Source organism: Neovison vison, chromosome 1, assembly GCF_020171115.1.
Source record: "Neovison vison isolate M4711 chromosome 1, ASM_NN_V1, whole genome shotgun sequence".
NCBI lineage: Eukaryota > Metazoa > Chordata > Mammalia > Carnivora > Mustelidae > Neogale > Neogale vison.
The window spans coordinates 274,167,108-274,177,457 of NC_058091.1; the positions used below are offsets into that span (position 1 = coordinate 274,167,108).

General features: G+C 42.3%; 1 protein-coding gene across 1 annotated transcript in view; it reads right to left on the reverse strand.

Annotated features, from left to right (window-relative positions):
- Positions 1-9,419, reverse strand: part of SLC36A1 (solute carrier family 36 member 1) — a 47,075-nt gene extending 37,656 nt beyond the window's left edge. The window contains exon 1 of the mRNA XM_044231101.1: positions 9,309-9,419. The gene's annotated coding sequence lies outside the window, so the exon portion shown is untranslated. The remainder of the gene's footprint in view (positions 1-9,308) is intronic.
- Between the last annotated feature and the right edge of the window lie 931 nt (positions 9,420-10,350).

The window sequence follows — 10,350 nt, forward strand, 5'->3', positions numbered from 1 at the left end:
CTGAAGTTGCCCCCAGCAGAATATTGCTAAGAAACTGATCAAATAGAAGCTAAAATCTGTAGATCCAAAGTATGAGAAACAATTGCAGGATGTGGCAGATGTGGCTTGGCAACTGTATGGATGTTAAAAAGAAGAAAATAACAGTACTTATGAGTTTTAGCTGATGATAAGCTCGACAGAAGTCAATAATTTAATAACAGATGCCAAATCAGCTAATTCTAGGTTGCACAAGGATGAGAAGGGCAGGTAAATGACAGCACCATTTGTTTTGCTGTGCATTATATTCTGTTCCAGGCAGCATACTATTAAGGGAATAATAAACTGTGGCATAGCCAGGGCTCAGCACCAGCCTGAGGAGGGATGACGAGAAGCACTGAGAAGGTCCAACCTGGAGAGCTGGCAACAACTTGGCAGGTATAAAAAATGCTTTTAAAAGCTTTCCTATGGGCCCCCTGGATGGCTCAGTGGGTTAAGCCTCTGCCTTGAGCTCACGTCATGATCTCAGGGTCCTGGGATCAAGCCCTGCATCGGACTCTCTGCTTAGTGGGGAGCCTACTTCCCTCTCTCTCTCTGCCTGCCTCTCTGCCTACTTGTGATCTCTCTCTGTCAAATAATAAATAAAATCTTTAAAAAACAAAATAAAATAAAAGCTGTCCTATGCAATGTTGGTGGGAATGCAAGTTAGTGCAGCCACTTTGGAAAACAGTGTGGAGATTCCTTAAGAAATTAAAAATAGAGCTTCCCTATGACAGTGCAATTGCACTATTGGGTATTTACCCCAAAGATACAGATATAGTGAAAAGAAAGGCCACCTGTACCTCAATGTTCATAGCAGCAATGGCCACAGTCGCCAAACTGTGGAAAGAATCAAGATGCCCCTCAACGGACAAATGGATAAACAAGACAAGGTACATATATACTATGGAGTATTATGCCTCCATCAGAAAGCATGAATACCCAACTTTTGTAGCAACATGGATGGGACTGGAAGAGATTATGCTGAGTGAAATAAGTCAAGCAGAGAAAGTCAATTATCATATGGTTTCACTTACTTGTGGAGCATAAGGAATAACACGGAGGACATGGGGAGATGGAGAGGATAGTTGGGGGAAATAGGAGGGGGAGAAGAACCATGAGAGACTGTGGACTCTGAGAAACAAACTGAGGGTTTTGGAGGGGAGGGGGTGGGGGGGTTGGATGAGCCTGGTGGTGGGTATTAAGGAGGGCACGTATTGCATGGAGCACTGGGTGTGGTGCATAAACAATGAATTCTGAAACACTGAAAATAAAATAAAAAAAAAAGCTGTCCTATGGATAAGGCTTGTCCTGTGAGATGGCAAAGATGAGTCAGAAATAGGATCAGTAGGTGGAAAGCAGAGGGAGGCAGGTCTTTGGCTAGACATAAGGAAAAATCTTTATCAAAAGGAGTTATCTAATGGAACAGACGGCTCTGGGAGACAACGTGTTCCCCATCCCTAGGAAAGTGCAAGCAGAAGGCCTTTCTCAGAGCTGTGAAGTAGGGATCTAAGCATGATATAGGGTGGGTGTAGTCCCTCCTGGAGTTCCTTCTGGGGCTCTTTCTGCAACCAAGGGTGCCTTCCCTTGCTCTCTAGCTGTCCCCACTGAGTGTTGGCCTCCAAGGCCGCCACCTTGCCCTGGGCTCCCTTTGATGAAACCTGGTTTCCAAATCTCTTGTGCAATTGTGATTCCTGCCCTGTGGGAGATTTTAATAGCACCTGCTAACTGTTAACATGAGGGGCATGATATGTGAAAATTCAGGACAAGCTTGTCCTTCAGGTTCTGAAGGACAAAGAAAAAAAGTTTATATATTATGTGTGGCCCATCAACACAAAGTTAAAATTTTCCTAATGTATTTAGACCCAAAAGGGTGAACGGCTACAAAGTAAGAAACTTTTTGTTCAGTGGAAAAATATTTTTTCTTCAAGTATACATTCAACCATAATTGTACTGAAATATCAGCTATTTGTATAAACTTAACGTTTTTAAACAATTTCTTACATAACCCATTTTTGTTATCAATATTCTCATTATTTTAAGGGTTTTCCCACTTATTTCATATCTACTCTTCCTTGAATCTGTGCAGTACACACACTAATAATGTTTAGTTGCAACATAATGGTCCATCATTATGTTGATATAATAATTTGCTTCACTAGCTCCTAATCGTTGGATTTGAGGTTTATGCTTTCTTTTTTAAAATCTATTATAGCACAGCTAATAAGAATTCATACAAATAGTTTTTAATTTTTGAGACATATCTTTGGCATAGAACTAGGTGAATAAGTTCATTTTTATGGTTCCTAACATACAAATGGTTGAACTAACCTACAGTGTCACTAACAATATATGGACATGACTGTCTCTTCATAACTCTGCCAATGTTGGTTTTTCTCATTTTAATTTTTGTTCTTTTAAATAGACGGTGGCTCCTTGTACTTGTTTAATTTTACATTTCTTTAATTTTCAGCAAAATAAAAACTGAGCATCTTCATCCACCTATCAGCCTCATATTTACTCACTTTTGAAAATACATAAAACATTCTCAACAAATTACCATCTAAGAGCTTACTGATTGGTTTCCATTCCAACAAAGGAAAGATAATCCATATCTATCTATCTTTCTATCTATCTATCTATCTTTTGGGGCATATGGGAAGGTCAGGGGAAGAAAAAGGAATAGAGGGAGGGAGAGGCAGTACTAAAGTATTACTTAGCTTCATCACCAAAAACTAAACAATACTTTTAAGGGTGACTTGTAAACACATAAAAAGTTATCTACTAAAGCTAGGAGAATTAGTAAATTCAGCAGAGTTGTAAGATACAAAGTCAAAATACAAGAACCAGTTGTGTTTCTATGCATTTCCAATGAACAATCTGAAAATTAAATTGAGAAACTGTCTCTTTACAATACCATCAAAAAAGAATAAAATTCTTAGGAATAAATTTAAGCCAAGAATGTGTAAGACTTGTACATGAAAACTACAATATATTGTTGAAAGAAATTAAGAGCCTAAAAAGTTGAAAAAACACCCCAGTGTTCATGGATTAGAAGACTGCATGTTAAGATGGCAATATTCTCCAAACTGACCTATAGTTTCAGCTGAATGCCTATCAAAATCCCAGTTGCCTTTTCAGAAACTGGCAAGAAACTGTCAGATTCTAAAATTCGTGTGGAAATTCAAGAGGCTCAGATTAGCCAAAATAATTTTAAAAAAGAACAAAGTTGGAGGACTTCCCAATTTCAAAACTTAGCACAAAGCTACAGTAATCAAGACAATAAGGTACTGGCATAAAGATAGATATATAGATAAATGGAATAGAATTGAGAGTCCAAAAATAAACACTCACATCTATGGTCAACTGATTTTTGACAAGGGTGCCAAGATAATTCAATGGGAAAAGAAACATCTTTTCAACAAATCATGCTGGGACTACTGGATATTCACATTCAAAGAATGAAGTTAGAACTCTACCTCACACCATAGGCAAAAATTAACTCATAACAGATCAAAGACCTAAACACAGGAGTTAAACTATAGAAGTCTTAGAAGAAAACATAAGCATAAATCTTCATGACCTCAGATTAGATAATTAGATATGACAACAAAAGCACAAGCCAAAAAAAAAAAAAGCGGGGGGGGGAACCCAGGTAAATTAGACATTATTGAAATTAAAAATGTTTGTGTCTCAAACAACACCATCAAGGAAGTGAAAAGCAACCCACATAATGGGAGAAAATTTCTGCAAATCATATTTCTGATAAGAGACTTATATCCAGAAAATACAAAGAACTATTATAACTCAATAATAAAAAGTCAATCCAATAAAAAAATAGGCAAAGCACCTGGAGAGTCATATTGCCAAAGATGTGAAAATGGCCAATAACCACATGAAAAGATATTCAATATCACTGGCCATAAGGAAAATGTGAACCAAAGACCATTTCATACCCACCAAGATGGCTAAAATCAAAGACAATAATAGAAAATTTTGGTGAAGCTGTGGAGAATGAGAACCCTCTAAGACAGTTGGTGGGAATGTAAAATGGTACAGCCACTTTGGACAACAGTCTTGCAATTACTCAAAACATAGTTACCATATGACCCAGCAATTCTACTCCTAGGTATGTCCTAAAATGAAAATGTATGTCCTCACAAAAACCTGGTACACAAATGTTCACAGCAGCATTATCCCTAAGCACCAAAATGTGGAAAAAACCTGATGAATGGATAAATGAAACGTGGTATATTGATACAATATTATTTAGCAATAAAAAATGGGCAGAAGATATGAACAGACACTTCTCCAATGAAGACATAAAAATGGCTATCAGACACATGAAAAAATGCTCATCATCACTAGCCCTCAGGGAGATTCAAATTAAAACCACATTGAGATATACCTTACACCAGTTAGAATGGCCAAAATTAGCAAGACAGGAAACAAAATGTGTTGGAGGGGATGTGGAGAAAGGGGAACCCTCTTCCACTGTTGGTGGGAATGCAAATTGGTACAGCCTCTTTGGAGAACAGTGTGGAGATTCCTCAAGAAATTAAAAACAGAACTTCCCTATGAACCTGCCATTGTACTACTGGATATTTACCCCAAAGGTACAGATGTAGTGAAAAGAAGGGCCATCTGTACCCCAGTGTTTATAGCAGCAATGGCCACGGCCGCCAAACTGGAAAGAACCAAGATGCCCTTCAACGGACGAATAGATAAGGAAAATGTGGTCCATATACACTATGGAGTATTATGCCTCCATCAGAAAGGACGAATACCCAACTTTTGTAGCAACATGGACGGGACTGGAAGAGATTATGCTGAGTGAAATAAGTCAAGCAGAGAGAGTCAATTATCATATGGTTTCACTTATTTGTGGAGCATAACAAATAGCATGGAGGACATGGGGAGTTAGAGAGGAAAAGGGAGTTGGGGGAAATTGGAAGGGGAGATGAACCATGAGAGACTATGGACTCTGAAAAACAATCTGAGGGGTTTGGAGGGGCAGGGGGTGGGAGGTCGGGGTACCAGGTGGTGGGTATTATAGAGGGCACAGATTGCATGGAGCACTGGGTGTGGTGCAAAAATAATGAATACTGTTATGCTGAAAATAAATAAAAAATAAATTTAAAAAAATTAAATACTGATACATGTGACTACATGGGTGAACCTTGAAAACATTATTTTAATTGAAAAAAGTCAGTCACAGAGCACCATATACTATATGCTCTTGTTCATATGAAAGTCTAGAGCAGAAAACAGAGTAGTAGTTGCCTAAGGCTTGGGGTATGGAGTTAAGAGGAATTAGCAGGGGACACCTAAGTGGTGACAGTTGCACAATTCTGTAAATATACTAAAAGCCTCTGAATTGTACACTTTAAATGGTTGAACTATATGCCATGCCATGTGAATTATATCTCAATAAAACAGCTTTAAAAAAACCAAACAGATTTCTTGGCCCAATCTGATTCAACCTGAGCATTTTTATTTTTAACCATCTTCCTAAATGATCTTGATTACAGGTGGATTTATACTAGGCACTAGAAAAATATATATGATCTTATGATAGGCACACCCCAGGCCTCATTTCCTAACAGAGTTCACGGATTGGTGATATTTGCAGACTACAAGTGCTACCCATTTTTCTGAAACAATTACACTGGGTTAGACTTTGGAACCCTAAGAATCAGCAAATTCTTTAGATGCATTTTTCTCTTCTATACTGCTGGAATTCCAAAATCATAAACAAGGAAACAGACTGTGTTGCTATGTGGGGTCTACACAGAGGAAAATGAAAATTTCTAACTTCCATGTGATTTGTTTTTAAAGGGAATCAGATGAAACTCCATTTCACCTACCACAGAAGTACATTTCATAATTTGATTCTTGCCTAAAAGATTCTGGTGAGAGGGCAGCCGCAAAGCAGCTGCTGACCTCAGCAGGCTCTGCACAGGAGGGGCTGATGAGACAAACACGCTCACTTTTTACACACAAACATAAAAAACACTAAATGTTAGGACCAGGCATGACTTACAGAAGACCTAACGCCCCAGCTTCTCATTCAAAGGTGAGAAAACCAAGGCCCCAGCCAGTTAAAGACATGGGATTAGAATACAACATACCACATTCAGTCCATTTTTCGATCACACCATAAATTATCTATCCTCCTTGCAATCTCCTTTGGAACAAAACAGCGGCAAGATTAGGCATGCAGGGGGAATTCTGCGTAATAAAAAGTACACGAGTTCAGAGCTAGATGCAATTATCACTACACAGAATTTTAAGAGCAGGAAGTCAGAAAGTTCACTGTGCAAGCTTGCAGTTCTGCAGTTCTCCTTTTCATCATTCTGGAGAGCTGAGCCAACTCGTCTTGGAAATGGTGATCTATGTGCCATGAGCATCGCAGTAACCCAGACAGATTCCTGACTTCACGGAATAGGGAAGCACAAAGGAATATTTCCTACTAGGGAATATTTCCTACTATTGAGAGCTGGTCCTGGGTGTCGAGGCTTCTAAGAGAAATGTTTGGGAGATCAAAGAAAAGATGGGACCAAATGCAACATCATGTGGTTCCTATTCTGGCACATTAAGAATGTCTCATCCATGAGACCCCACACCTATAAAACAGAGCTAGCTTTGTTTGCTTAGATCCAGTAAGGCCTTGCTTAAGGAGAGAGGCTCAGGATTTCTGCAAGGCTTGGGTTGAGGTAAAAGGACTCAGCGTGAGTTTCCTCTGTGGGCAAAGAGAAAAGCTAGCCTAGGTGTTAGTGGTCAGTCAGTCACACACTTCTGGAAGAGGTTATCAGAGCTAGGCCAGCCAAAGCAGAAACCAAAGTCCATTCACTCAGCCTAGTTCTAGAACCCTGCTTTCAGGTTAGGGTGGAAAGAAGAAACGTATCATTCATAGCACAAGGACTCTTCAGCATCTGACCTTGGAAGAGATAGCAAACATTTAAAGAATTCAGACATTCCCTGGGGAGGGGAAGAGAAATTAAAAAAATAAAATTAAATTAAAAAAACAAGAGTACTTAACGCAAGAGAAAGTAATTGTCTGAGGCAAGGGGAAAAGTAAGGCAGTCATAGAAGTGGACACCCACTCTACTTCACATTCTTCATGCTAAGAAGTCCCTCCCAGGAGGCACCTGGGTGGCTCAGTGGGTTGAAGCCTCTGCCTTCAGCTCAGGTCATGTTCCCAGGGTCCTGGGATGGAGCCCCACATCGGACTCTCTGCTCGGCAGGGAGCCTGCTTCCCTTCCTCTCTTTCTGCCTGCCTCTCTGCCTACTTGTGATCTCTGTCTGTTAAATAAATAAATTAAAAAAAGAAACCCTCCCAGAGTTTCACAGTACCCCTGAGTTAGAAGAAAACCTCAAATTTTACCTAGTCCAAAGCTCTACCCAACACAATAACATAATCTATAGCATTCCCAAAAGTAATTGCCCAGTGACAATTATCTTCAGTGACAGGGACCTCCATGCTCTGTGCTGCAACACGAAAGAGCTCTTATTCTTTGAAAGTTCTTAAGTTCACCCAAAACCACTTCCCTTTTGGCACTTGCATCCACTGGTCTTCATTGTAGTCTCTGGAATATTGCAGAAGAAATGGAATCTGCCTTTAAAATAGACAAAGCCAGCTCTGAGCACTCCAGCTGCAGAGAGATGAGGCTGAATGAAAAGCTACATGGTTTAAAGGGAAAATAAGGACTCAATAGCAGGCCATTATAAATGACACACTCAGAAAACAAAGGAAGAGAGGCTTAATAGCGGCATCACAGCAGCCTCTTCTTCACACAGCCTCCACCCCACAGTCTCAAACTCCGAGGAAAAGACCGTCCTTTGTGTCCTCTTTACTTCCTCCACATCTTTAAAGAAAACATACTCTCAACGTACAAGTTAATTACTGTGGACACGGCTCTCGACAAGAGTCAAAGAAGGCCTTGATCATGTTTAAAGTGATTAAAGACAGTCGAAATCATTCTCAGCTGTCAACATTTAGATTGGACTTAATACAGAGATAAGAAGAAAGAGGGGGATTTCATGGTAACCTAGAAATGAGTGGAGTAAGGAGACTGCTTCCTGGACAACTGGATTAACCCTTGTCACAAGGCGACAGTAATGTACACAGGGGAAAACCCGCTAGGGTTAGAAGGCAAACAGAGCTAAAGGTACAGAATGTCAGAGCAGAAGAGGTCCTTAGAGATTCAACTCCATCACTGTATTCCAGGATGGGAGTCACCCAAGGTTGCAAAGCGAGTGTCAGAGTTAGAACAGTATCTCCCAATTCCCCAGTCTTGGTTCTTTCCGTCATGCCACGACGCTATCTCATTTCAGCAAACCTCCAATGGTTGCATCCAAATAGCCAACATTCTCCAAATGAGACAAGCAAGCTACAGAAAAACTAAAGCCGGGGCTTTACATTCTTCAGGTTAACCCCAGGGCTCTCCACAACCCCTGCTGGGAGCCACCTACCCACCCAGGAGCTTACTCCAATTCCTATTTCGTATTTCGGCACCATTTACACAAAATAGCAGGGCGTTGGAAGCAAAACCTACAGAGTGATGAGGCTGCAGAAAAAATCGTGAACACTGAAACAGGGAACCACACCCAGAATCAAGCCAATCCGGGGATGGAGAATGCAGAGCTAAAAAAAGGGAGCGCCAGAAGAGGAGAGGACGGGAGAGGGTGCCGTTCACACGTCAAGTTGTCTGCAGGAGGCGGTGTGCTGAAAAGCAAGCCGCTGCTGGAGCCTGGGGAGACTTGGATTCTAGTCGCAGGGCTGCCACTAACTCACTGCGTGACCTTAGGCAAGCCCCGAGCCTCGATTTCCCCAACTGTCCTAGAAGGGGGCTGCACCGGCGGGGGGGAGGGGGTCCCAGTTCTGGAGCTCTATGACCCGAAGACCCACCATCGCAAGTCCCCCAAGCAGGGCTCTCACAGAGGGCGCGTGACCTGCCCGAGGCGACGGGGCCCCTTTGGGAAGCGTGGAAGAAGCCCTGGCTCGTCGTCTGGCTGACCCTTCCCAGCTCGATACCTCAGTTTCCCCACCTGTCAAACGGCAAGGGGAGGTCAAGGGAGACAGTGCCGCCAGACAGTGCTCGCCTCATCCCGGGAGGGGTGCCCGAATCTTATCACCGCTGAGGATGGGAAGCCGGGGAGACTCGGACCCGCACCCCAAGTCGGTCAGTGCCTGACCCCGAGCATCCGCTGCGCCCCCGAGGAAGACGACGTGGGTCCCGCCTGAGACAGTGACTCGCCGGCAGCCCCGGCCGGTCAGCGAGAAGACTCACCGCTCGAGCTCCGGCTCCGGCTCCCGCTTCGGTGCAGCCCACCTGTCCTCGCCTCAGCTCGGAGCCCCTGCCATCCCCCTTAGCTGCCGGGGCTCGCGGCTTCCGGGCCGCGTCACGTGACGCCAGAGCCCCAGCCGGAGACCCGGGTCACGTGTCCCCGCTCGCGGTAGCTCCTCTGTGTCACGAAGCTCCGGAACCCGGCGCCGCAGCACCACCTGGCGACCAGTTGTTGTCACTGCAGGCAGGGCGGTGCTCGGGGGGCCTGGGGCCTGGGACAACGGGGCGGGGCGCTGAGCTCGGAGCGCGGCCGGCGAGTCCCTTGAGCTCTGACCCCTGAGCCCTGAGCTCCTGTCTACACACGCGGCGTTTTCCTTACCACGTCGCGGGGAGCATATGTTGCTTTTATAATACAAAAAAAGACATCTTTTTTAAAAAAATCACCTAGTCAGGTTTTTCGAAGCTTACACAAACCCATTTGTGGTTGCTCCTGGAAATGGGACTATGTGAGGTAAGGAAACATTATCTTTTCAATATATTTAAACACTTAAGTAACATTTTTAAATGGATGGCAACATTTCAGGATGTTTGAGGCGTATGTGTTATCTAGCTTTCTCTTGCCTCCTTCGCCCTGAATTCTCCCTTTAAAAATTATGTAACTAAAAAATAAATAAATAAAATAAAAATTATGTAATTATTCACACACAAAAAAGAATAAACTACTGATACGGCTACAAAATGGATAAGTCTTAAAACAATTGTACTGAGTAAAAGAAATCAGAAAACATATTCCATTTATTCCATTTCCATATTCCATTATTTCCTATTTTAGAAATAGGAGATGTTAAATAATCGTCAGTGACAGAAAACACATCAGTGGTTGCCTGGGAGTAGGTGGGGAGGTCAGGAGAGGAGAGATTATGAAAGGTCATAAGGAAACTTGCCAGGTGACAAATATTTTCACTACCTTGATAGTGGTGATGGTTTCACAAGTGAATATAAATTTAAATTATCAAATTATACACATTCAGTACGTGCAGTTTAA